The sequence below is a fragment of the Lepisma saccharinum genome, chromosome 1 (assembly GCF_977018435.1).
Source record: "Lepisma saccharinum chromosome 1, izLepSacc3.1, whole genome shotgun sequence".
Lineage (NCBI taxonomy): Eukaryota > Metazoa > Arthropoda > Insecta > Zygentoma > Lepismatidae > Lepisma > Lepisma saccharinum.
Window position 1 is genome coordinate 75,538,643 of NC_139229.1, and position 22,642 is coordinate 75,561,284.

Here is a 22,642-nt window from a genome sequence, read left to right on the forward strand (position 1 = left end):
TAGCTACTTCAAACTGATGCTGGTAAAAAGTATTGTCTTAAATGCACGAACAATTCTTTTGACGAAATGGAGACAACATTTGTATAATTTTTGCTGTTGACTTGTTATATATATTAAAGAAACTTTGAATGCACACACAACTTAGCGTTAACATGTTGAATATGTATTTTCTTATTTTACGTCGCTCCATGTTGCATACATAAAATATATGTTGCACATGAAAGTAATACATGTCATATGTACAAATAGAATTTTCGTCATGCATTTTGTGTCTTTCAAAAATGCAGTTTGTGTGCTTCTTTTCCATTATTAGCCAATGTGAAATTGAACGTGTTGGAAAAATATTTTCAAATCAATTGTTCCAACACAAATGCTTTAGCACTGACTTCTAACCCCTCCTTGCGTGATTTTTAATAACGTCTTTGGTGCTACTATTATTACTACCACCACTATATTACTATTATTTTTTTCAAGTTTCTCCTGGTACTGCCCCCCTCCCACTCTCCAGACAAGAATTTGTGTTTGCGCCTCTGCTCACAAAGAACACTCATGCCCAGGCTAGAAACTGGAACCCTTGGCTTCGTAGTGTGTTGTGTAACCATCCCACCATAGAGGTCGGCTGGTGAAAGATGTAGGACAGCTTTGTGGGTCAAATTATTATCAAACGTGATGCAAATGTGATAGTGTTTCACATTTGTTATTTTGGTTAAAAACCAACAAAATTTGTAGTTTGATACGTTACACTAGGCATCTTGTGAAATCTAATGAATCATTTCTCATATGCAAACGCATCAAATATGATAAGCAACATAGGTGTGTCTTATGATATGCATTTTGTAAAGGAAAAGGTAAGTGATAACCCTGACTGTTGGCATGATATCGTTTCCATAGCATTTTATATCTATATTGCTCTTAGAATTTAAACGGCAGTAAAAATAAATGCCATTTGCAACTGCGAATCAGTCAATGGGATTGCATACATTAAGGACAAATGATGCCTTATTTCGATTACATCGACAGAAGAATTGGACGAGCAAATAGTTACTGAGAAAATCTGAGTGGTTAGCACATCGCGCTGCGATGCCAAGGGTCCTGGGTTCGAATCCTGCTCGGGCATGGTTGTGTGTGAATGTCCATTTATCATTTTCATCATTTCATCAATCATCCCCATCTTCGCAAATTAGCCAAGAGGCACAAAACGCGAAGTAAAATTAAATAAATCAAATAAAAAAAAGTCACTGAGAAAAGTTGTTTGCCTTGATGCCCTGTACACACTGTGAAAGTTGGCGGTGTTATCAGGCAGCACCCTATGAATATAGGTTCATGAAAATGACAAGTAGAAAAAATCTGCAGTAAAATAAATACGGTTGAAAATCTCTCAAATTATATTCTATTTATTTTCTTGTATTTATAATATTACACTGTGTCTGTAACAGACGTCTGTTAAAATACCTCAGGCACAACCTATTTTTTTTGACAAATAATTCTGTCAACTCTCCTGCTGTGGAGAGGTTTCCCCTAATTTTATTAACAAATCTTAAGCCATTCTGTGACTGGCAGGAGGAGATATATCGTTTGGTATCATACCATAGTCATTAAGGAACATATTTTTCATAATGTAAAGAGGATACATAATTTATCTCTATGAAACTTAATATGAAATATTAATGATGACAATGTCATCCAAGAAGTCATTGATCAATTAAAAGATTCCTATTTGTTTTTCGGATGTCAAACATGTACTTCAACAATAAAATAATACAATTCACACAATACTTTGTAAAATGGTAACCAGTCCACCACGTATAATATTTGCTTCAAAGGGGAAACTCTTGCATCACTACAGACAATGTAGTGATGCAAGAGTCTCCCCTTTGAAGCAAATATAATCCGTGGTGGACTAAGGGACCCATGTTTTAAGGTTTTAGCAGTACAAAAAAATACAAATCTTACATACTGGTAACTATAGGGAAACATTATGAAGCACGATTTATAAAGGGCTCAATCAATCAGCTCTGCAGAGGAGCTCAAAGTAGTTAGTACATATTAATCATCTATCAACATTATCGACCTGTAAATATCAAGTAGATACAGTCCTGATTAGACTGTTTATGTTAGTTATACTTTATCTTTGTATTCTTTGGCAGTCCAGAAAGGTCATTATCGAAATATTGTTTTTGATGTTGCTCGAACTTTTTTGTTCGTTGGAGTTTCAAGATATTATCCCTTTCCTGTTACTTATAGCTTTTGGGAGGGGGGCAAGTGCCTCTGTGCATCCTACTATATCTGACAATGCGACACAGTATATTATAAATTTGCCCCCTCTGGGTTTGACTTAGGCCCCCCCCTACTAAGAATTCCTGGCTACGGGCCTGGAGTAGGCCCGCATGAAGGTTGGTAGCCGCGTTCCCTGCAGTAGTGATGGGTTATGGCCGTTCCTTTTCAGGAGTCAGTTCACCGGAGCTCGCTCACCGCAAGGAGTCGTTCAAAGGAACGATACAGCTCCTTTTTGCGAGGCACTCGACCTTTTTTTTCGTGCAGTTGAGCAAAGGGGGAGGGGAGGATTGTTGCTAGAGTTATTCTAAGTGAAAAGGATTAGGGAGGAAGGGAACTTCTCTACTCAACATGAAAAGAAGGGGAAGAGAACATACACAGCAGGAAGGAAACAATGTATCGGTCAGGGTGCGAAATCATTGAAGACTGATGGGGGAGGGGGGTGGAGAAAAATCTTAATGTATTTCAACTTATATATTTTTTTGGTGTTACATAAGTTTGTCAGATTCTGCGTCTTCTTTGTTGGATTCAGGTACGTAGCCAAGGGAGCGGCTCGGGAGGCTGAAATCCTACAAATGTGTAATTTAAATAGTGTATTATGATAATTAATTTTACTCCCTTAGCAAGATTAAACACCTTGCATAATAAGTTATAATGCACTGAGAAATTCATCTTCAGAGCTTCTACATCCCTTTTTTCTCCTTTAGATGGCGAGTGCTGATAAGATATGAGCCCCTCCCAGAAATGAAATTAGATTAGTTGCTTACGTTGCGTCACATGCATTTTCGTACGGTTAGATTAACTGACAATTAAACATGGACGTACGCAGTATTTTTTTCTGGGGGGAAGCAAACGAGTCATATTTTCCCACGTAATAGTGGGACGGTCCTTCAGTTTGATATTGTCATGTTCCTTTTACACCATTCTAATAATGAACAAGTTCTTGCAACTGAAATAAAATAATATGTGTTGAATATATAATTCTATTTTGCAAATCATTTTTCAGGGTGCCGTCGTTCCCTTGCCCCTCCACTTACGGATGTCCATGCAATTGGATAAACGGACAAACAAACACCCATAAGAGAATGGAGGACACAACGCTAATACTTGGATTGCAAATAATAGCACTATAATTCATACGCTCGCCCCAGTCCTCCCGCCCCCACCTTCTCTTTGCGATAGTAGTTCTGCCGATTGAAAGAGATTTGAATAAAGAAGAGCACAGAACAGAAACCCTGTGTGTTTCATCGAAGCTTGTTTCCGAAGTTCCTTTTATAGTTATTCTCACGTTGCGAAAACATGTCACAGTAAGTGTTAAAAGTGAGGAGCGGGAACTGCTGGAGCGGCTGGCAACACACGCAAAGCTCACGACTCCGAGGAACGAGGAACGACCACAGAGGAACTGCTCGTTCACCCCGAAGGAGCGGGCAGTTCACAGCTCCCAAGAGGGAGTCGTTCAAAAGGAACGACTAGTTCACGAACGACCCATCAGCCTGCAGACCCCGACGACGGATCAGCGCAGCGAGAACACCATGTCCACTATAGCCTGACAAGTTAAGTCCCCATATGCGCAGATCGCTGCGGAGCACTTCTTATTACGTCATCCTACCCACCACTCTTCTACGTACTGGTCGGGCCTTGAGAGTACGAGTGGTGCCAACTCAGCAAAATTAAGCTAAAACAAATATGACAAAACAATTTTTACTGTGTGGATTGACGGTGCCGCTCATATCAATTTATCAGTGGTTCATTTGATTTAATCCGGTCTTTGAAAATGCCTGCGGTGCGCGGATCGTAAACTAGTATTACGTACTTGCGTTAAGGTTTATAACGAAGAGAAACTTCTGGGCGAATGATTTCATTTTCTGAATGCGACATCGAGAAGTGGCCTGTTTTTTTTTTTTTTAAAGAAAAAAAAGTCGAGTGGGGTGGGGGTTCTTTTGCTTATCGTACAACAAACACTACGAGAAGGCAATCTGATAACACGCTTGCCTGTGTTCTTTCTTAAAGCCCTGAAATGTTCTTGCTCTTTACTCTTGGCTGCATATTTTTGAAATGCAAAAATCAAATCATGCCGGGTCCAACGAAATCCACAATCTGCTCTGGAAAGCCCCTTAGAGGACAGGCCAAATAAATTGTTTACAATGTTGCAACATATATGCGAAATCAGAAGGAGTTACATAAACTTAAGTATAATGTTGTCGAGTCCACAAGCGCCGCCAAGGGAATATCTAAATGGATGGTTTCTCAAGTTTTAAAAGAATTGAATTGGATTGATTTGTTGTTTTAAGTCCACGGTATTCTAATCGGGACTGGACCTACAGTTATAGTGGGATCCGAATGTGTCTATGTGCCTCCACCGAGAATCGAACCGGGACCCCTTGATTACAATGCAACGACGCTACCACTGCGCCATCGGGGAGGCCAAGTTTTAAAAGAAGGAAAAGAGTCGTTGGCGAAAGGTGAGCTGAATTTCTGTACTCCGACAGGTAGAAAACAGCCAGGAAGAAGCGAATACAAATTTTGTTAAAAATCCTCAGACCATTCTGTTCCCTCCAGGTTGCAACACTGCGAACCAACGTCGCTGCGGAGAATGGAGTGTGGAAATGTGGTGCGAGATGCGCAACAGCTATTTGCAGCGTCTTGTTTTTAAACTTGTCAAGTTATAGTTTTAATATTGGGTTGTCCGGAAAGTTACGAGCGTTTTTGTTACAGAAAAGTAAACAAATATTATGATATTGCGAAATAATCTTGTTACAAAAAGTATTATCCACTTTTCCATGAGCCAATCTTCGTGGTGAGTGGTTATCACACTGATCTACGACAACAGAGGTAACGTAGGCATCGATGTTCTTTGTGAGTATCCCTTCATCAATTTCGTCTTATCATCACTAATCCTCGTCTTCGCGATTAGTGGCAGAAAGGCGAAGTAAAACTGACCAAATCAATCAATTAATCAAATACAGTTTTCGACTTTCGAACTTCCCCGGTGGCGTTGTAGTAACGTCGTCGCCTTGTAATCGAAGGGTCCCGGGTTCAATACCCGTAGAGGGAGGCGCATAGTGGTTCGTATCCCGCTTTACACTGTAGGTCCAGTCCCTATTAGCCTATCTGCGCGTAAAGTAGTCTTAAAATAACAAATACATTCAAACAAACCTTTTCTCTGTGACCTTGGTCCATCGTTTTGGAAAATTCAAAATACCGTAAACGTAGAATTAGACTGACGTTGAGGCGAAGTCATCGACGTGCTGTTTGACATCGTTGCAGTCACGGAATGATTTCTTGTTCTAATAGTTCGGTAAATACCGGGACAAGTGAAATTCCGATAGCGCAATGTCCGGTGAATATGGTGGGTGGAGTAAGTCGTCCCAGCCTAACAAAATTGTAAATCACCAACCCTGAGACCTTCTGTAAACAAACCGTCTCACCGATTCGATGTATCACTGAACACGGAGACCTTCCCGCGCGCATAGAACTCGCCATGTTGAAAGTGGCAGTTACTTCCTTGCTGTTCACATGATTATTTTTAGAAAATAACTAATGTTATAAAATATCATTATGTACACAAATCTCTAAGCTCATTGAAAGTTACAATGCATATTTATACAAAATGTTCACACTTATCTTGCCCTGCCATGTCACCAAGTTATTTTACGAAGTGCACTATATTTGGCGGAACAAAAATCGTTATTAGGATGCTTGTCAAATTTTCCAACCGCAATAAATTTACGAACTTTCTTTGTCTTGTTTTGATCATCATCATCAATATATTTATTGGACTTACATCATTGCATATGGCTGTTTATGCCCATTATATATTTTATTTACATAAGATACAATTTACATAAAATATACAAACAAATTTCAAATACACTCCTATCTATATCAAACCTTAGAAATATACATTACCATGTTATATCATTTTGTCTAAAAAAATGCAAGTAAAATATATTCAATTCGCATGCAAGAAAGAAGCCGAGTTTATGGGAAATGATTACTGGTGCAAAGAGTTAACCATAAAGATGAAGCAATAAGTACAAAAGAAAGAGCATTGGGTTTAAAGTGAGACGTCATTTGCGGCAGCGTATCCCATACTACAAATTGGCCGTTGTTTTACCTTACGTAATGAATCCTGTAACAACGCTGGATTTTCGTGTGGATTACTTTACTTTTCTTTTATATAAAATATTTATTGGTTGTGGACAAAATCCATGCACCAGTTAACAATTTAACAATTGGTATTATATACATGTATGCACATAATATTTACTCACAATTATTCCTTTCATAATAAATAGTTACCAAATTTCATTACACTTTTACAGAATTATATTCGACTTATTAAGATATTTTGTAAGAATATTGATTATCGAGGATGAAGGAGAAGTCAGTAAACAAGGCAGTGCCAGTGGTGCTTGATGTCCACTCCTGTACAATTCCTGTAAAAATGGTTCTCTGTAAGTTTCATAAAGTTTGCATTGAAATATAATGTGGTTCGGTGTTGCAGTATATTCATTGCACAAACAAACTGGTGAAGTCACTAAATTCTTCTTTTAAAGGTGAGCTGCGGCGATAGTGTGATTTAACCTGCAGCGCATTATAGTTGTGAGGGAACTTCGGGAGAGTTGAATCTGTTTAAACCAACATTCCTTTGAAATTCTTTCTTGTATAGAATAGTAGGCCTTACCGCATTGAGTGCCAGTATTTGTCCACAAGCTTTGCCAGTCAGTAAATAGTATTTTTTTAGTTGGGATTCCAAAACTACGGACGGAAACTTTATTGATAGATTGTTTGATTCGCTGCATATTTTGCCAAAGTATCTGCTATATTGTTCCCTTCTATTAATGAATGTCCAGGTGTCCAAATAAAGTTGATATCATATCCCAATATCGTTAATTTCAGTGTGAGTATTCTTATGTTAACAATGTACCATTCCGTATGACATGACCATGATGCAACTGTAAAGAATTTAGCACCGAGGCTGAATCGGTTGCAATTATAACTGAATTCAACTTCTTCTCTTGTACATAAAGCAATGCCTGTCTTATTGCGAAAGCTTCTGCAGTGTAAATGGACAGATACGATGGCAAAGGAAAAAATTTGAATTCTGAAGAATTATCACAGTAAAATGCTGCTCCTGTTTTTCCAGACGTTGAATTTGAAGCATCTGTATATATGTGATATTCGCATTGTAATTTTGACTGTATGTAGTCTTGATATATATTATTTGAAATTGTAGGGATTGTCTTCCTGAAATCTCTACTTGGGTGGGCAGGAAAATGAATCCTCATGGGAGATATCATATTAAAGTAGTCTGTCATGAAGCATGGTGCATTAGGTAAACGAATAATATTAGCCTGAAATTTATTAATGTCCTTATAAGCATAATATAGTATAGGTAATCTGGATTTATATTTTGCTGTACGTCTGTTGAGCATCAAAGAGTCTAACAGTTGAAGTTTTGGTATGATCGGAGATGTCGTGTTGGCAATTTTCTTAAGTAAAAATTTGCTCGCAAGATATTTAACTCGAAGTTTGTATGGTGGATCTCCCACTTCTACGAACGTTGCTTGTTTTGGAGTTCCTTTCCAAAGGCCATAAATCCTGCATAAACTGCTATATTGGATAGAAGATAGCGTGTTAAAAGCCCAACTTAGATTATCATTATACATAAAGGAACCATACGACCATACCCTAGTCTTGAGTTTAGTTTACTTCTATGAGTTTGCAATGCTTTCTGCATGCACGTGGTTTTGTTTACAGAAGGTCTCAGGGTTGGTTATTTGAACTTTAGCCACTTTGGCGCGTCAAGCAAAGGGTTGATAAATGAATTAATATTTCCATATTTTCATATGTTCAGTTATTACAATAATTATAATACACAATAGTATAATATTATACGACCAGCAATAAGAACGATCGCTTTGCTGGGAGATGATATTGATGTAAATTTCGAACGGGATTTCTCGACAAAAAGAGAACAGGAGGGTGTATAAGGTTTGTTTATATTATATAACGTAGAAACTTTTTGAGCGTGTGGTCAGTTTCTACCTTAAATGTAGGTTTCACGTAAATTTCCTACATACTTAGGTATACAGTAAAGTGCCGAAGGGATTTGGCGGAAGTTATGTTCCGCCCAGTTGCCCCCTGAAGATAATTTATTCGACGATTTCAATGCAAAAACAGTGACAGAGGATTCGAACAAGTGAATGTTGAATGTTTATGATGGGAAGGTTTCAAGTAGTTCACATTTATGTGGGAAGATCCTAGGGTCACTGATATTTCGGACATCTAAAAGCTTTTTAAAATCAAAAGAGATTGATACTCCTCATTTTGCTCACACTTTCGGTGAAACGAGGTTCGCTAGAACTCCTCAATCTGCTAACCTACAGATCACGTGACCTCATTTCTTTCCAGAAAGGTCAGCGGTACAGTACAAGGCATGTAAGTTGCATGGCCTGTATCTGAGTCACACGCATGCAATTTACAGCACGTGGACTTGATATCTTTCTTCTTCGAACTGTGCACGATTGACGCATTGATGCCAAGGGGCGTAACTAGGCGGGGGCAAATTTTGTGTTTCTCATAGACACCAATGACTAGCTCCAGTTTCGTGTGCCCTGAAATGTACCCTCAGTTTGACTAGTATGCAGAAAAAAATAGTCACATGTTTCGCTTTTTGATCGCTTAGCCGCCACATTGGATTCAAAATGACTGAATTCATATTTTTAAATTGCCTGTATCTCTGATATTTATCAACCGATTTCATTATTTTCCTTCTCTTGTTTTGAATGGTCTAAACAAAACCTTCAATTGTTGTTCTCATAATTATTTCGCTAAAATCAACGTTAGTGTTAGAAATTTGAAAAAAATAAAAGTTATGTAGAAATTTTACAGTAATATACGTAATTTATGCTTTATGGGAGAAATGTACATGTTATTTAAGGTTATCTGGCTTCTTAGATCATATAAATCATTTGTGTCTGAATTTACGCTGAGGGTGCAGGGTGCCCCGAAAGTAGCATGTTCTTATTCCGGATATCTGCGGTCTCGGTGGTACCGATGGTCGGCTTCTGTTAGTTCATACACAAGGAATATACCAGCGCATATGAAAATGTCGGATTAGGACACATACTGTATGCCAGGGTGTCCAATCTATAGCCAGCGGACTATATCGTACCCACCCTTGCCTCTTATGTTGCCCGCCTTAATACTTATTTTCAGGTATTAATTTTAGTGTAAGTATGATGTAATATAGCAAGTGACCAATTATTCAGGTAGCTACTTGCCCTACATTCATTCAAATTAATATACAACTGAATAAATTTGAAAGATATTACTGGAAAAAGTTTGTTTGCTCTTGCTGTAAACTTCAAGAGATCAATTCATCCAGGTGCTCAGACACCTCACATGTTCGAGATGGAACTGGGAGATTCATATATCATGAATTTTCCGCTTGTACCACCTCTTGAGAAGGAAACAAACTGAAAATGATAGTTGACTACATTGTGCAGCATGGAAATCCACTCAACGTATGCAATAAAGAACAAGTCAATATTCTTCACAACATGACCGCCAAGAAATAATTCACACCAGAAGATAGTGTTGCAGTTTCTTTTCTTAAAGATAGATTTTCTTTTAAAACAAAACAAATGATGGACCCACATCAGGAAGCTGAGAAGAAAATAAAAAAAGAAAGTCAGATGTTTATAGGCGTGCTACCAGAGAGTGCCATTGCACAGAGGTTGAGATAGCTAGAGGTTCATACGAGCTAACGAAACATATTTTTTGTGAGTAAAAATATACCTATATACTTTCCTTTTTTTTTTGAAGCAAAGTGTGAAGCTCGGCCTCGTGCCAGAATCTGAAATGTTCTTAGTATACCATCTCCAAAGATCTTCCAGCATTGGAATTAGATACTGCAGTAGTCATTGATTTTATGGCCTCGGCACCTTTAGGAATTTCACTACATTGATTTAATACGTTTGATTGGTTGATTTTTTTTATCTTACTTCGCTTTTCTGCCACTTTATAGCTAATTGCGAAGATGGGGGTGAGTGATATGATGAAACTCATGACGGGGGACACTGACAAATAACACCCATGCTCAGGTCTGGATTCGAACCCGGAACCCCTGCTGTCGTAGCGCGATTGATTTGATACATGTGTATACTTTTATTTTAATCTTGAAATCGAAAGAAATATTAAATGGACTGAACGACAAAAGTAAAGTAGTGTTAAGTTAGGTGCCTAAAGTTAAACGAATTGTCATGATTAGAGACCGAATTTTAAAGGGAAAAAATGTCCTTTAAAAAGGACAAAAAAGGGGGGAAATTATTGCCAAAAAAAGGGGGAAAAGTACTACAGTTTTACTGGAGTGCAGAAATAAACTACATTCCTTTTTCATTTCCTTTTCTTTAAAGTAAAATACAACGAATAATCTTACCATCCGTTTCGATGAAATGTTCCTTGCAACAGCTTACAGCATTCCATAGCTTGCTGCCATTTTTACCTGGCTTCGCCATTTCACTGTTATTCAATACTGTCATCACTGTAACACACTTAAAACCTAGTTTCCGTTCTGACAACTTCCAGACTCATGACGCGCAACATGCGCCGGCGCATGTTGCGCGTCATTTAGTACACTGTTTCCAATTCAAAACTACTTCTGCAAAATTCACCCGCAACAACACTGGAGTGCAGGACCGCAGTGTAGCGTGTGCTGTGCTTTAGAGTAGTTCAGTGTTTCTTCTCTTGTATTGTAATAATTTGGTGGTGATTTAACTTATGTAAAGATGGACAATACAGCAATGGCGAGTTTTTTGCTTATGGCAGGCGCGTACTGGTGACATTCCACAACACTGACTCCTGTTCATATTGCTCTATAAGTTTTATACTTTATCCTTCGACCACTCCATATTGTCCACAAAACACTCAAGTACAACTACACAACCAACTACAACAACTACACTCAAATAATAGGACGTTCTGCCGTGACGCCGCTTCAATCCGAACAGCGAGCACGTGGTTGTTGTCGCGTCGTCTGTTTCTACTCTAGTGCGCATGCCCGTGCCCCAGGAACTTGTTGCAAGCTGTTTCCATTGTCCACGGCACATGTTGCTTGAGTTATACCTATTCTAAAAAACTTCACAATAGAATTCGAAATCTAGAAAGTAAGTACACTTTCAACCCAACAGGCTTGCCGCTTAAGCCCCGTTTCAATTATTTTAAAGTAAGAGACGGAGTTTCACAACCGTGTAATATTACGGGCATAGTGAATAAATATTAGAATATTCAGGCATATGCCTATAATGACGCCTATTATTACTTATACGGAAACTGTGTAAAATTGTTTTACAGGGGTGTGTGATCTATAAGCTCACCAAATGCCGTATATTATTTTTAAAATTCTTTGAAATGCAGTCTAAAAATACACAGGATAAGCAATACAAAAGTGTTCTGGCCACTGAAAAAAAAGCAGCAAACTGTTGCTGCGCACACGCTCTGCGTGATTGACGCAAATCAACTCCCACGCACTTCGAAAAGGATACTAGACCGCAGCGGAAGGTGTTTTGCTACCCCTAAAATCTGCAAATGGGCCGGTCCTTCCCTTCACCCCCGTTCCCCGTCTCCCCTCGTTTGGGGATCTTCTCGTGAGAGGTGAGCTGTACGTGAGTGTTTGGTTTGTGGACAATATGGAGTGGTCGAAAGATAAAGTAGTAAAACTTATAGAGCAATATGAACAGGAGTCAGTGTTGTGGAATGTAATCAGTCCGAACCATAAAAACTTAAATTGTAGGGGCGATGCCTTGCAACGAATTGTCGACATCATTGAAACCACTGTTGAGGAAGTTGAGAAGAAACTCCGCACACTCAGATCACAGTATTTGAGGGAAAAAATCAAAATCGAAAAGAGTAAAAAAAGTGGTGCAAGTGCAAAGAACGCTTACGTTTCGAAATGGCACTCTAGTGCTGTTGTGGGCGTATTTTGCGGAAGTAGTTTTGAATTGGAAACAGTGAGTGCACTAAATGACGCCCAACATACTCCGGCGCATGTTGCGCGTCATGAGTCAGGAACTTGTGAGAATGGAAACGTAGCTTTAATGACGAAAAACATGCGCCGGGACATGTTGCGCGTCATGAATCTGGAACTTGTCAGAATGGAAACTAGGCTTTACAATGTGTTTTGTTGCTGCTGCATAAGCCCAGATCGCATTGTTTCAACAATCGCTGCAACGTACGCCCAACACTCATGGTGGGAAGGTAAGGTAGAATACGCTTGTTCTTTCTATCCTCTAAACTGCACCATAGAAATATACTATTGTTGAATGCTTTGTTCATGGAAAAAACAGTCGTACAAAATATTTGGATATCTTGTAAATAAAGGGACCAGGGAAGATTTTTTTTAAAAAAAGGGGGTGGGGGAAGGAATATAGGCTGAAAAACTAGTCAATAAATGGATCAGAAAGGAAAATGTTTTTAAAAAGGGGAAAAAAGGGAATGTGGGCTGAAAAAGGGAAGTCAAAACCATGCAATATTGTTGGTGGAAGATAATTTTCAACACTGTTGTTATTTATTCCATGATCCGTGTTGAAAAATAAAAAAGGACTTTCCTTTAAAATCCAGTCTCTAGTCACGATATCCACCTGATATCCTGGTGACTCTTGTATATCAATTACACAAGACCCTAGTGATGGAGGAGATGTGAGATGTGGATGCACTGGGGATTTGGGAAAACTCTGAGGGCTGTCCCAGTGCACACTTTTATGAAGAACTTATCAGCACATGTCGGCTCTATACTCCCCGTTATCCATGTACTGCCAAGATGCGATACTACAAGTAAATTCTCCCCAAAAACATGCAGCTCCAAAGGATGCCACAACCTCATCAATGTTAACTGACTATTATGGTGTCATCCGCTTGAGTGAAACCATGAACCAAACGCTGAGCGACGTCATCAGTAGCAGCAGGGGAGAAAATGTTGACTGAAATTTTCACGTTAACTTCTCCTTCTCTCAGACTGCATATTAAAAGAGTGCTTCCAGAGCCATAAAAGGATTAATACTTTGTCGGATGAAAATTGATGGCGAACTGATTCCTCAAATCACATCAACTGCAACACTTCCCTTGCAGTTTACAGGAGGCGCAAGCAAATGTTTTCGTATTCCAGGCCGTAGCAACTTGAGCAATTGGTCACTTGCTATATTACATCATATTTGCCCTAAAATTAATGCCTCATAATAAAAAAAAACGTACTAAGGTTGGCCAAAGAGGCATCCGTGGGCCATAGATTGGGCAGAACCTTGATATACAGTATGTGTCCTAATCCCACATTTTCATTTGAATGGTCTAAATAAAACTTTCAATTGTTATTCTCAAAAAATTTTCGCTAAAATCAATCATAGTTTTAGGAATTTGAAAAAATAAAAATTATGTAGAAAATTTACAGTAATTTATTCTTTATGGGAGAAATTTACCTGTTATGCAAGGTTATCTGGTTTCTTAGACCAGATAAATCATTTTTGTCTGAATTTACGCTGGGGGGAGGACTTTTATGGTGCAATATAATGGAAATCTGACAGTGAAGATTGATATCTGGGTTACATTTCTCGCCAGTGTTACTATAACTTAACGTTGCCTCGGTAAAACTACAAAACATCACACACAAAAAATCGAACAAAATGATAAGAAAAATTAACTAGGATATGCTTTGTCTTCTCGTTGGCCTTATCATTTTGTTCGATTTTTTGTGTGTGATGTTAATTACCATTATAATAATTACTAAGTGTTTTCCGTGATTGACTTTTGCGGCGCATAACAACAGGTCTTTTGTTTTGCGATCTCTTTTTTTATGGAAAGAACGAACTATATACGTAATATCCTCTTTCTCTCGCTAATGGGAAATTAACTGCCTATTTAATTTCAGTCTCATACCAAATTACGTTCGTAAATTCTCTCTTCCTCTCAGGTTAATTATTTAAATCTAGATTATTGCCTACTGAAGCTTTAGAACTTGTTTGACGGTAATGTTACCAGTATTCAGAACCGAGGTAAGAACTAAAGATATTTACTTGGGTTTCAACATTCGTTCATTTGTTTTTGGAGTTTAACCATGACTATTTATTACAATTATACTCGTATAAATAAATGCTGCTTAACATTGAATTAGTTCATGTTCTAAAATCGTGTTTTTGAAGTATGCTTTTTCTTAGGCGAATTTACCTAATTTGGCTCCGTTTCTGATCTATTCACACCAGTGTTTGAGAGTAACTAGTTACTTGAAACGATGTTACAAGTAACAGTTACTGTTTTCAGGAATTTTAATTGTAACTAGCTACCATTAAAACCAACTGTAACAGAGCTACTCTTTGCAGTAGAAGTAACGCTATCAAGAGTTACTTTACGACATTTTATGTATTTATTTTGCTCCAAAATGTGTAACGCTGGGGGGTAGAGCTAAGTTTGGCAACGTGTTTCCAACTATATGTATTCTCTGTATGCTAAGGTGAAAAGATATTCGTGGAATCGCCTAAGGTAATGGAGCTAGGATTTCTTCGTTGCTAAATTTAGTTAATCCGCGGTTTGTTGCAATTCGCCATTTCTAATAGCATTTGAAGGCTTCAACGTTTTGTTCCATCTTTTTTGTTGTTGTTCTAATATTAATGTATGAAGATGTATGTGATTGTCACAGACAGAAATAAAACGCACGTATGTAAGTCTTCGTATATTAATGACTCAATGTGATCATTGATTGTGTATAATTTGTTTTCAAGAAAATTTCCAGCAGGAAATAAGTGTAAAAGTAACTTACAGTAACTTTTCAAGTACGTACCAATAACTGTAACTGGACTACTTTTAAACATAAGTAACTGTCACTCAGTTAATTTTTAACCAAGCAGATGTCACTCAGTTACTTTTTGAACCAAGCAACTGTCACTCTGTTACCTTTTGAACCAAGCAAGAAGCAACTGTCAATCAGTTGCTTTTTGAACCAATCAGCTGTCACTCAGTTACTTTTTAACCAAGCAATTGTCACTCACTTATATTTTGAGCCAAGCAAATCTCACTAAGTTACATTTTGAGCCAATCAACTGTCACTCAGTTATTTTTGAACCAATCAACTATCACAGTTACTTCTTAACCAAGGATCTGTCACTCAGTTACTTTTTGAACCAAGCTACTGTCACTCAGTTACATTTTTTAACCAATCAACTGCCACTCAGATAAATTTTGAACCAAGCAGCTGTCACTCAGTTACTCCTTTAATCAAGCAACTGTCATTCAGTTATTTTTTAACCAAGCAGCTGTCACTCAGTTACTTTTTCAACCAAGCAAATGCAACTCAGATATCTTTTGAAATTAACTTTCTGAACACGGATACACACACGCAAACACAGTAGAAACTTTTCTCCTGTTGGAAACAAAACACAATCATTCTCTTTAACCTTTAGTAGACGGAAAGTATCAGCTTATTTTCAACGAAACTTTGCACGGTTATAAGTATGTACCACTGCTACATACTACATTTTTCTTTTCACTTTGACCTTTTGTTGTGGCCACAGGGGCGTGCTGAACACAATTCTCTTATATTTCGATCTTCTTCATCTTCCATTAACTTTCATTATCGGGAGGCACAATGTATTAATTTTCACCTCCGCTAAAAGCACCATTCCGAAAGAACACAAAACCGATTTCAACTCTTTACGACAATTAGTTCTCGAGTTACGATCTGTTCTCGTAAATCGCGGCACGTTTGAATTGCGCGCGCTTTGAAAGTCCTGTCTGGAGAGGTTAGAAACGCGTGCGAAGAACTCAGGTTATGAACTGATACGTGGAAATCGGTAACATAACTAGGTCACCAAGATATGACGTGCATTTCGCTGACCGTCTTTCCCTCAACTCATCATTTTTCGGCGGTGACGGAAGAGAATCGCTTCCATCCTCACTGGGTCGTTGAACCACGAATGAATGGTAGAGCTCAGTGTTGCCAAAGCAAATCCGCATAAAAGAGCTAAGTTGTATCTTAAATGGAACCAAAAATGACTTCCAAGGAGTTAGATTTTCGAAGGCGCGATAACTGCCTCCTAGGGTCATTTTAACTATGAACGGAGGCAGGGGGAACTGCTATTATCATTGACTTTAAAGTGACAATATATTCTTAGTTTTCAACGTCTAGATCAGGCGGGCGGCACCACTCCGACAATGATCGACACAACCAATATACAACTACGTACATACCACGTGTAAAATGCATATTAAAGCCAAAACATTCATTCAATAATCAATGCCTTATTGGCTTATGGAGGCAGCAGCCAGTGATAGCACCATAGGGGACAGAGGGTGATCGCTCCCAATTCAGTGCTTAATTTTGAATATTTGTACATATATCAACACGTTTTAAAACCAAAAACACTATGAGTCTCGTCGCAATTTACCCAATGGGTAGAATTTATTGACAGTATAATACTAAAAGGGCTATATTCTATATTTGGAGCTAAATTTACCCTTGTGGAATATAAAAGCTCCCTGGAGCATTTCGAAAATTTTAGAGCCAAATGAGTGTGCAAAAGAACCAGATTTGTCTCCAAAAGAGCTAAATTGGCAACAGTGATAGAGCTGCTAGTGAAGTGACGGTCAAGAGATGCCGTGAAGAGGCGGAGGGTTTTGAAGAATCAACAGCACATTTTTTATCTCTTCGTGATTTTGCAACAATACCCAGCTGTTTCCATTAGTAACGGTCCATGATAAAGTTGAGATGATAAATTGCTTGTTCTGCCAAGGAAACAAGTGTATAAAAGCCTCCTCTACAGTGGCGTGTCAAGGAACTTAGTAAGGGACTCGCGACTTATTTAAGTTGTTAATTCTTGATTTGATTTTGATTTGATTTGGTGTTTTAAGTCCACTTTATGCACAGTAAGGCTAATCGGGACTGCACCTACAGTTTAAAGTGGAATCCGAACCACTATGTGCCTCCACCGGGTATCTAACCCGGGACCCCTTGATTACAAGGCGAGGACGCTACCACTGCTCGATCGGGGAGGCCTAAGTTGTTAATCCTAAAATTAATAACTCACACAATTATCTACAATAATACTTTTGGGAAACCTGGGTCCGATTCCCGTGATGGGTGATCTAAAGCTATCATAAAGTGGACCTGGAGTTTACCCAGCCTCTATTACATGTATAGGGTGGAACCCTGGGGCGTAAAGACGGTTGGATCATAAACTGGATCTAGGGTTTACCTAGTCTCTATTACATGTATAGGGTGGAACCCTGGGAGTAAAGAAGGTTGGAGCGTGGTGCTGATCACACCTCGAAAAATGACTGAGATCGAGAATGTGTGTGACCCTACCCCCCCCCCACATCCCATCCTATGTACCTTTATGGCATGGTTCAAAGTGCACGGGGAACTTTGCCTTATCTTGCCAATAGAACTTTTATGTATGTAGGACAAAACACTGTAAAAATAAAATTGTACCCTTGAGTACAACATTCCGTGAAGTCATATGGTGGTGAGTGGAGGTAGGGGCCTAACACATACACAATACCAGCAATATTGTGGAGGTGGTGTTGTACAGCACCACCCTAGGACCAACTTTAGTTCCCAGGGCTTCCCTCAGGTACTCATTTTATTATAGGCTTCGTGAGCCCCACAGCTACTCCATGCAAAGACAGTGCTGGAACAGTTCCCATCTGAAATCACATACCCTGGGAATCGAACCCGGCCCTCGCGCGTAGAAGTCTGACGCCCTACCGACTGACTATTACGCTTGATTGTATCACTAATCAGGGGCGGCGCCAGAAATTTTCCACCGGGTGGGCAGAAGCTGTATATTCATAAATTAGGGTGGGCAGTATAAATTTAAGACCTTATATGAGTTTTACATGCACTCATGCCCCCCCCCCATCCAACATATACAGGGTTTCCGAAAACAACTTCAACAACGGTTGGATGCTGGTAGATATAAGAAAACAAGGAACCTTTCCTCATACACGTAACTTCGCAAGTGCTTAGTTTCTGATCTATGAGCGCTGAAAATCTAACCTGTATGTATGCAACCCAACTCACCAAACGATCGCTCTGATATAATTTCCAGGGACGAGTAGCAAGGTTGCCACCTGAATTGAAAACAACAACTTGAGAGTCTTATCTGGCAAAATACAAAATAATAATTATACTTGCGATATTGTAAGCATAGGTGTGCGCCGACTAATTTATTTTGGGGTGCCTTAAGGGAAGTTTCAGTTACCTATTTGGATAAGGCTAGCCTAATGGTCGTAACTTCATGTTCCTTTAACAGAAACTATTAGGTATATGAACATGAAATTTTAACATTATAGAATGAGTATTTGTTATCACTTTAGCACAGGTTTCACTATCACTGTGTCGATATTTTAATTGAAAGTATACAACTAAAATGATAAATACAAGACTATATTTCTACAGGTACTATCAGCTAAATTACTCTCACGATATACATCTGTAGATTCAGTTCTACCATGTTTTATAATGCACATTACTTCATAAAATATATTGCTGCACCTGGTCACTCGATAGTTATATATCATATAAAAACGTAGAATTCAGATGCATGCAATATCTGAAAATTGATACACTTGTCATTGAAAGATAAGGGAAAGCGAGCATTCATGAAAGCCTTTGAACATGAAAGTCTTATTGGAAATGTTGGAAGGTTGCATTAATGAACAAATCGATCCTCGGGAGAAGAATAAGTAGGGGCCGATATGTGAAGGGCTCTGCGATTTATAAAGAAAGAAAATAATTTCTTTACTACGTGATTAGGGCCTCCCCGATGGCGCAGTGGTAGCATCGTCACCTTGTAATCAAGGGGTCCCGGGTTCGATACCCGGTGGAGGCACAAGTGGTTCGGATCCCACTTTAAACTGTAGGTCCAGTCCCGATTAGCCTTACTGTGCATAAAGTGGACTTAAAACACTAAATCAACAACAACAACTACGTGATTACTGATTACTATAGTAAAGAAATACACATTGTTTTGTGGAGAAAGTTAAAACCAGAGAGATCGATCTGGTCATTTCAAATTAAACGAAATTCCATACTTTCTTGCCACTCATATTATTTTCATTATTTTAATGGTAGTTCAACATATTTTATTTTTATTTTTTGAGAAGACAATTTGAGTAGCCAGGTACCTTTGGCACCTCCGTGCGCACACCTATGGCTGAAAGAAGTATTTACAGCATTTACAAACTGGCCAAGACAAAGAATTTCCAATAAATGCGGACTGAAATTCAAGACTCTTCATTCTAAAATGCCCCCATCCTGTTTCGAGTGTCGTGTAGTACCAATAATCGTGAATCGCAAGATTCACGTAGTTGATGAAATGGACGAACTGAGAAATGCAAACATAGTGCGTTCGCCACCTTGTTTAACACGCACACTGTTATTTAGTTATTTCTACATGGCTAATCGAGTCCCTCACATAATACGGTGGTAAATCACTTAGTGAAAAGATGAATACTAAAACCTCTTGCAATAAAATTAAAAACAACGTTTAAACATTAATTAATTCGCACATTAAAATTAATACATAATAACTAATTTCAATCTGACCTGAATAAAGATATCACTACATCATGTGTGCATTCCGAGCACCCAATACAGCTCAGCGTTTGACATAAGTATGGATAATGTCTTACTAGCAAAATTTAAAGAAAAACAAGAACCCGAATATAAATCAAATTCTTAGTTTATTCTGCATTATATTTTCCTAGTCTAAAGAAGGACATTTTTGCAAAATATCACCGAAAAGTCATAAATAAATAAATAAATAACATTCTATGTATTATGTTATGATGCACAAAGTTCTAAAATTTCGTCCCTATTCTACATAAGTTAACCACAAGAAAAATCACGACTACAGAACTAATAGGCAAAATGAATCTGTAAAAATATGTTTTGCTTCCCTGATGGCATAGAGGTAGCATCGTCGCCTTGGGATCAAGGGGTCCCGCGTTCAATAACTGGTGGGGGCACATAGTGGTTCGGACCCCACTTTAAACTTTAGGTCCAGTCCCGATTAGTATATCTGTGCATAAAGTAGACTTAAAACAACAACTCATGTAAGAAGATTTCTAAATTCGGTTGCTAACTCATTATCAAGTTTTGAAGGATGCAGATTGGCCTGAAGTGCCAACGCAACCAAAAATTTTAATTCATTCATTATCAAGTCAATAATTCTGCAGCTATTTTTTAAACCTACAGAGCTGTTTTATCAAAATCTTTTTTTGTGATTGCTTCTTATTAGTAGAACGAATATGGGCCTCCCCGATGGCGCAGTGGTAGCGTCGTCGCCTTGTAATCAAGGGGTCCCGGGTTCGATACCCGGTGGTGGCACAAGTGGTTCGGATCCCACTTTAAACTGTCGGTCCAGTCCCGATTAGCCTTACTGTGCATAAAGTGGACTTAAAACACCAAATCTAATGTAATCTAAGTATAACGAATATAAAATTGTTATATATTTTTTTTATTTTGGATACCATATCGAAATGAGATGACAGGTATATACAATTGTGATGATGAAAGGGGCATATCAAATTACCTATGTCTTAGTATGTCAATATAGACCTAACTAAACAACTTTGTGTGATGCTGGAGGAAGCAACGCGAAGAAGAGGTTTTTATTTGTTTAACAGATTACCTTAATCATACCCAGGTCGGAAGCCCGGAGTTGACAACATCAAACAACTCCACTCCAACCCTTCTACACTCAGTTTCAGTTATAACTTTTTGTCCACGTTATGGCAGACAGTTAATTATATTTCTAAATTTTTGCCACATTTCAAGTATCTATTTCTTTTCATTATGTGACACATTTTGAAAGCAGGAGCTGCAGCCCTCAGGCCCATAATCCTGTTCTAATCTTGATCATATTCTGCACAATTTTGCGCCTCTCATAAAGCCTCCTAAGCCTACTGGCTGCTTAAGCATACGAGTGGACATTAGATCACAGTTTTTGTTTCAAAATCTTTGGAAATTCTTTTCGCTTTCCAATGATAAAGTTAAGGAAGTTGAAAGAAAAGCTTAAATTAATTCCATTCAACTTCTATTATTTACTCTGACTTTCGTAAACTATTCACTAAATCAGTGTTTCGGAAAAGGACAACAAAGCTCTTTACTGAATGGTAATATGTGAACTTGTCTGTAATATAGATAATATTCACAAGTATAATATACATGGAGTGATCACCATAATAAACTTATTTATTGAAACATTCGCATTTTCCCAAGTGTATATATTTATTGAATTTGATTGGGTGGGCAATCGGGTGGGCACAGCCATTTTTGGGTGGGCAATTGCCCACCCGTGCCCACCCCTGTCGCCGTCCCTGTCACTAATGCAAATAATAAATAATATGTATCTTTTCGTGTACCTGGCATTCTTACATTAATGAAAGCTTGCATAAAAGAGGGGACCAATCCTGGGAACGACATTGGTCCTCCGTACTTAGATTTACTTGTCTTCCATGCTTAAAACTGCGAATTAAAGGAACGTACGACTGTGAAGATTGAACATTACACATTTTTCCTCATTGTCAAAATTGATAAAACACTACAACAATTGACGGGCTTCAGACTTCATAATAACATTTCACAGATTACTCCGCCTCGAAGCTGAGTTCATGGTAGTTAAGCAATCAAATCGAGCAAGAATATCGCAAAATTTTGCATCTCCTAAAAAGGCTGAGAAGATATTTCAATGGTCAGAGGGCCGTTTTCCCATTTAGCTAGCAGTCTTTTCTCAAATTCAACCAAACACATGAGCGTCGCCAGATATTTTTTGTAGGAGACGGGAGGTGGGGGCAGTCCATTGATAAAACTTGATTAGTATAAATAATAATAATAATTATTATTATTTAACATTAATGGTTATTATGAGCTAACAAAATAAACATTATTAAATAAATTGGGAGACTTTGTTGCTCGATGCATCAGATGTGTGAATAGGCACCTTTTACTTATGCCCTATACGCCTTCATGGCGTGGTGCAAAGCACAGGGGAGCACAAAAAAGTAAACTTTCGTTATTATATTTGAATACTAACGAAATGAACTAATATTTTTGTGTTATTAACAATAAAAATAACAACCTTTCTGCTCCTCTCGACGACTATGACCAAACATATGCACGAACGCCATTGATAATGTCACAAATATGATGTATGATCATTGGTTGATTGATTTGCTTTATTTTACTTCGCCTTTTGTGCCACCTTTGGCTAATTTGCGAAGATGAGGATGAGTGATGATATGATGAATGGACACTCACAAACATCCATGCCCAGACCGAGATTTGAACCCAGGACCCCTGGCATCGCAGCGCGTG

General features: G+C 38.3%; 1 protein-coding gene across 2 annotated transcripts in view; it reads left to right on the forward strand.

Moving 5' to 3' along the window:
- The window catches only part of LOC145996700 (very long chain fatty acid elongase AAEL008004-like), a 107,784-nt gene that overhangs the window by 16,828 nt on the left and 68,314 nt on the right, over positions 1-22,642 (forward strand). The window contains exon 1 of one of the 2 annotated variants that reach the window (XM_083133224.1): positions 14,299-14,324. The exons of the other annotated variant lie outside the window; for it this stretch is intronic. The gene's annotated coding sequence lies outside the window, so the exon portion shown is untranslated. Of the gene's footprint in view, positions 1-14,298; positions 14,325-22,642 lie in introns of those variants that run through there. 2 annotated transcript variants of the gene reach the window in all.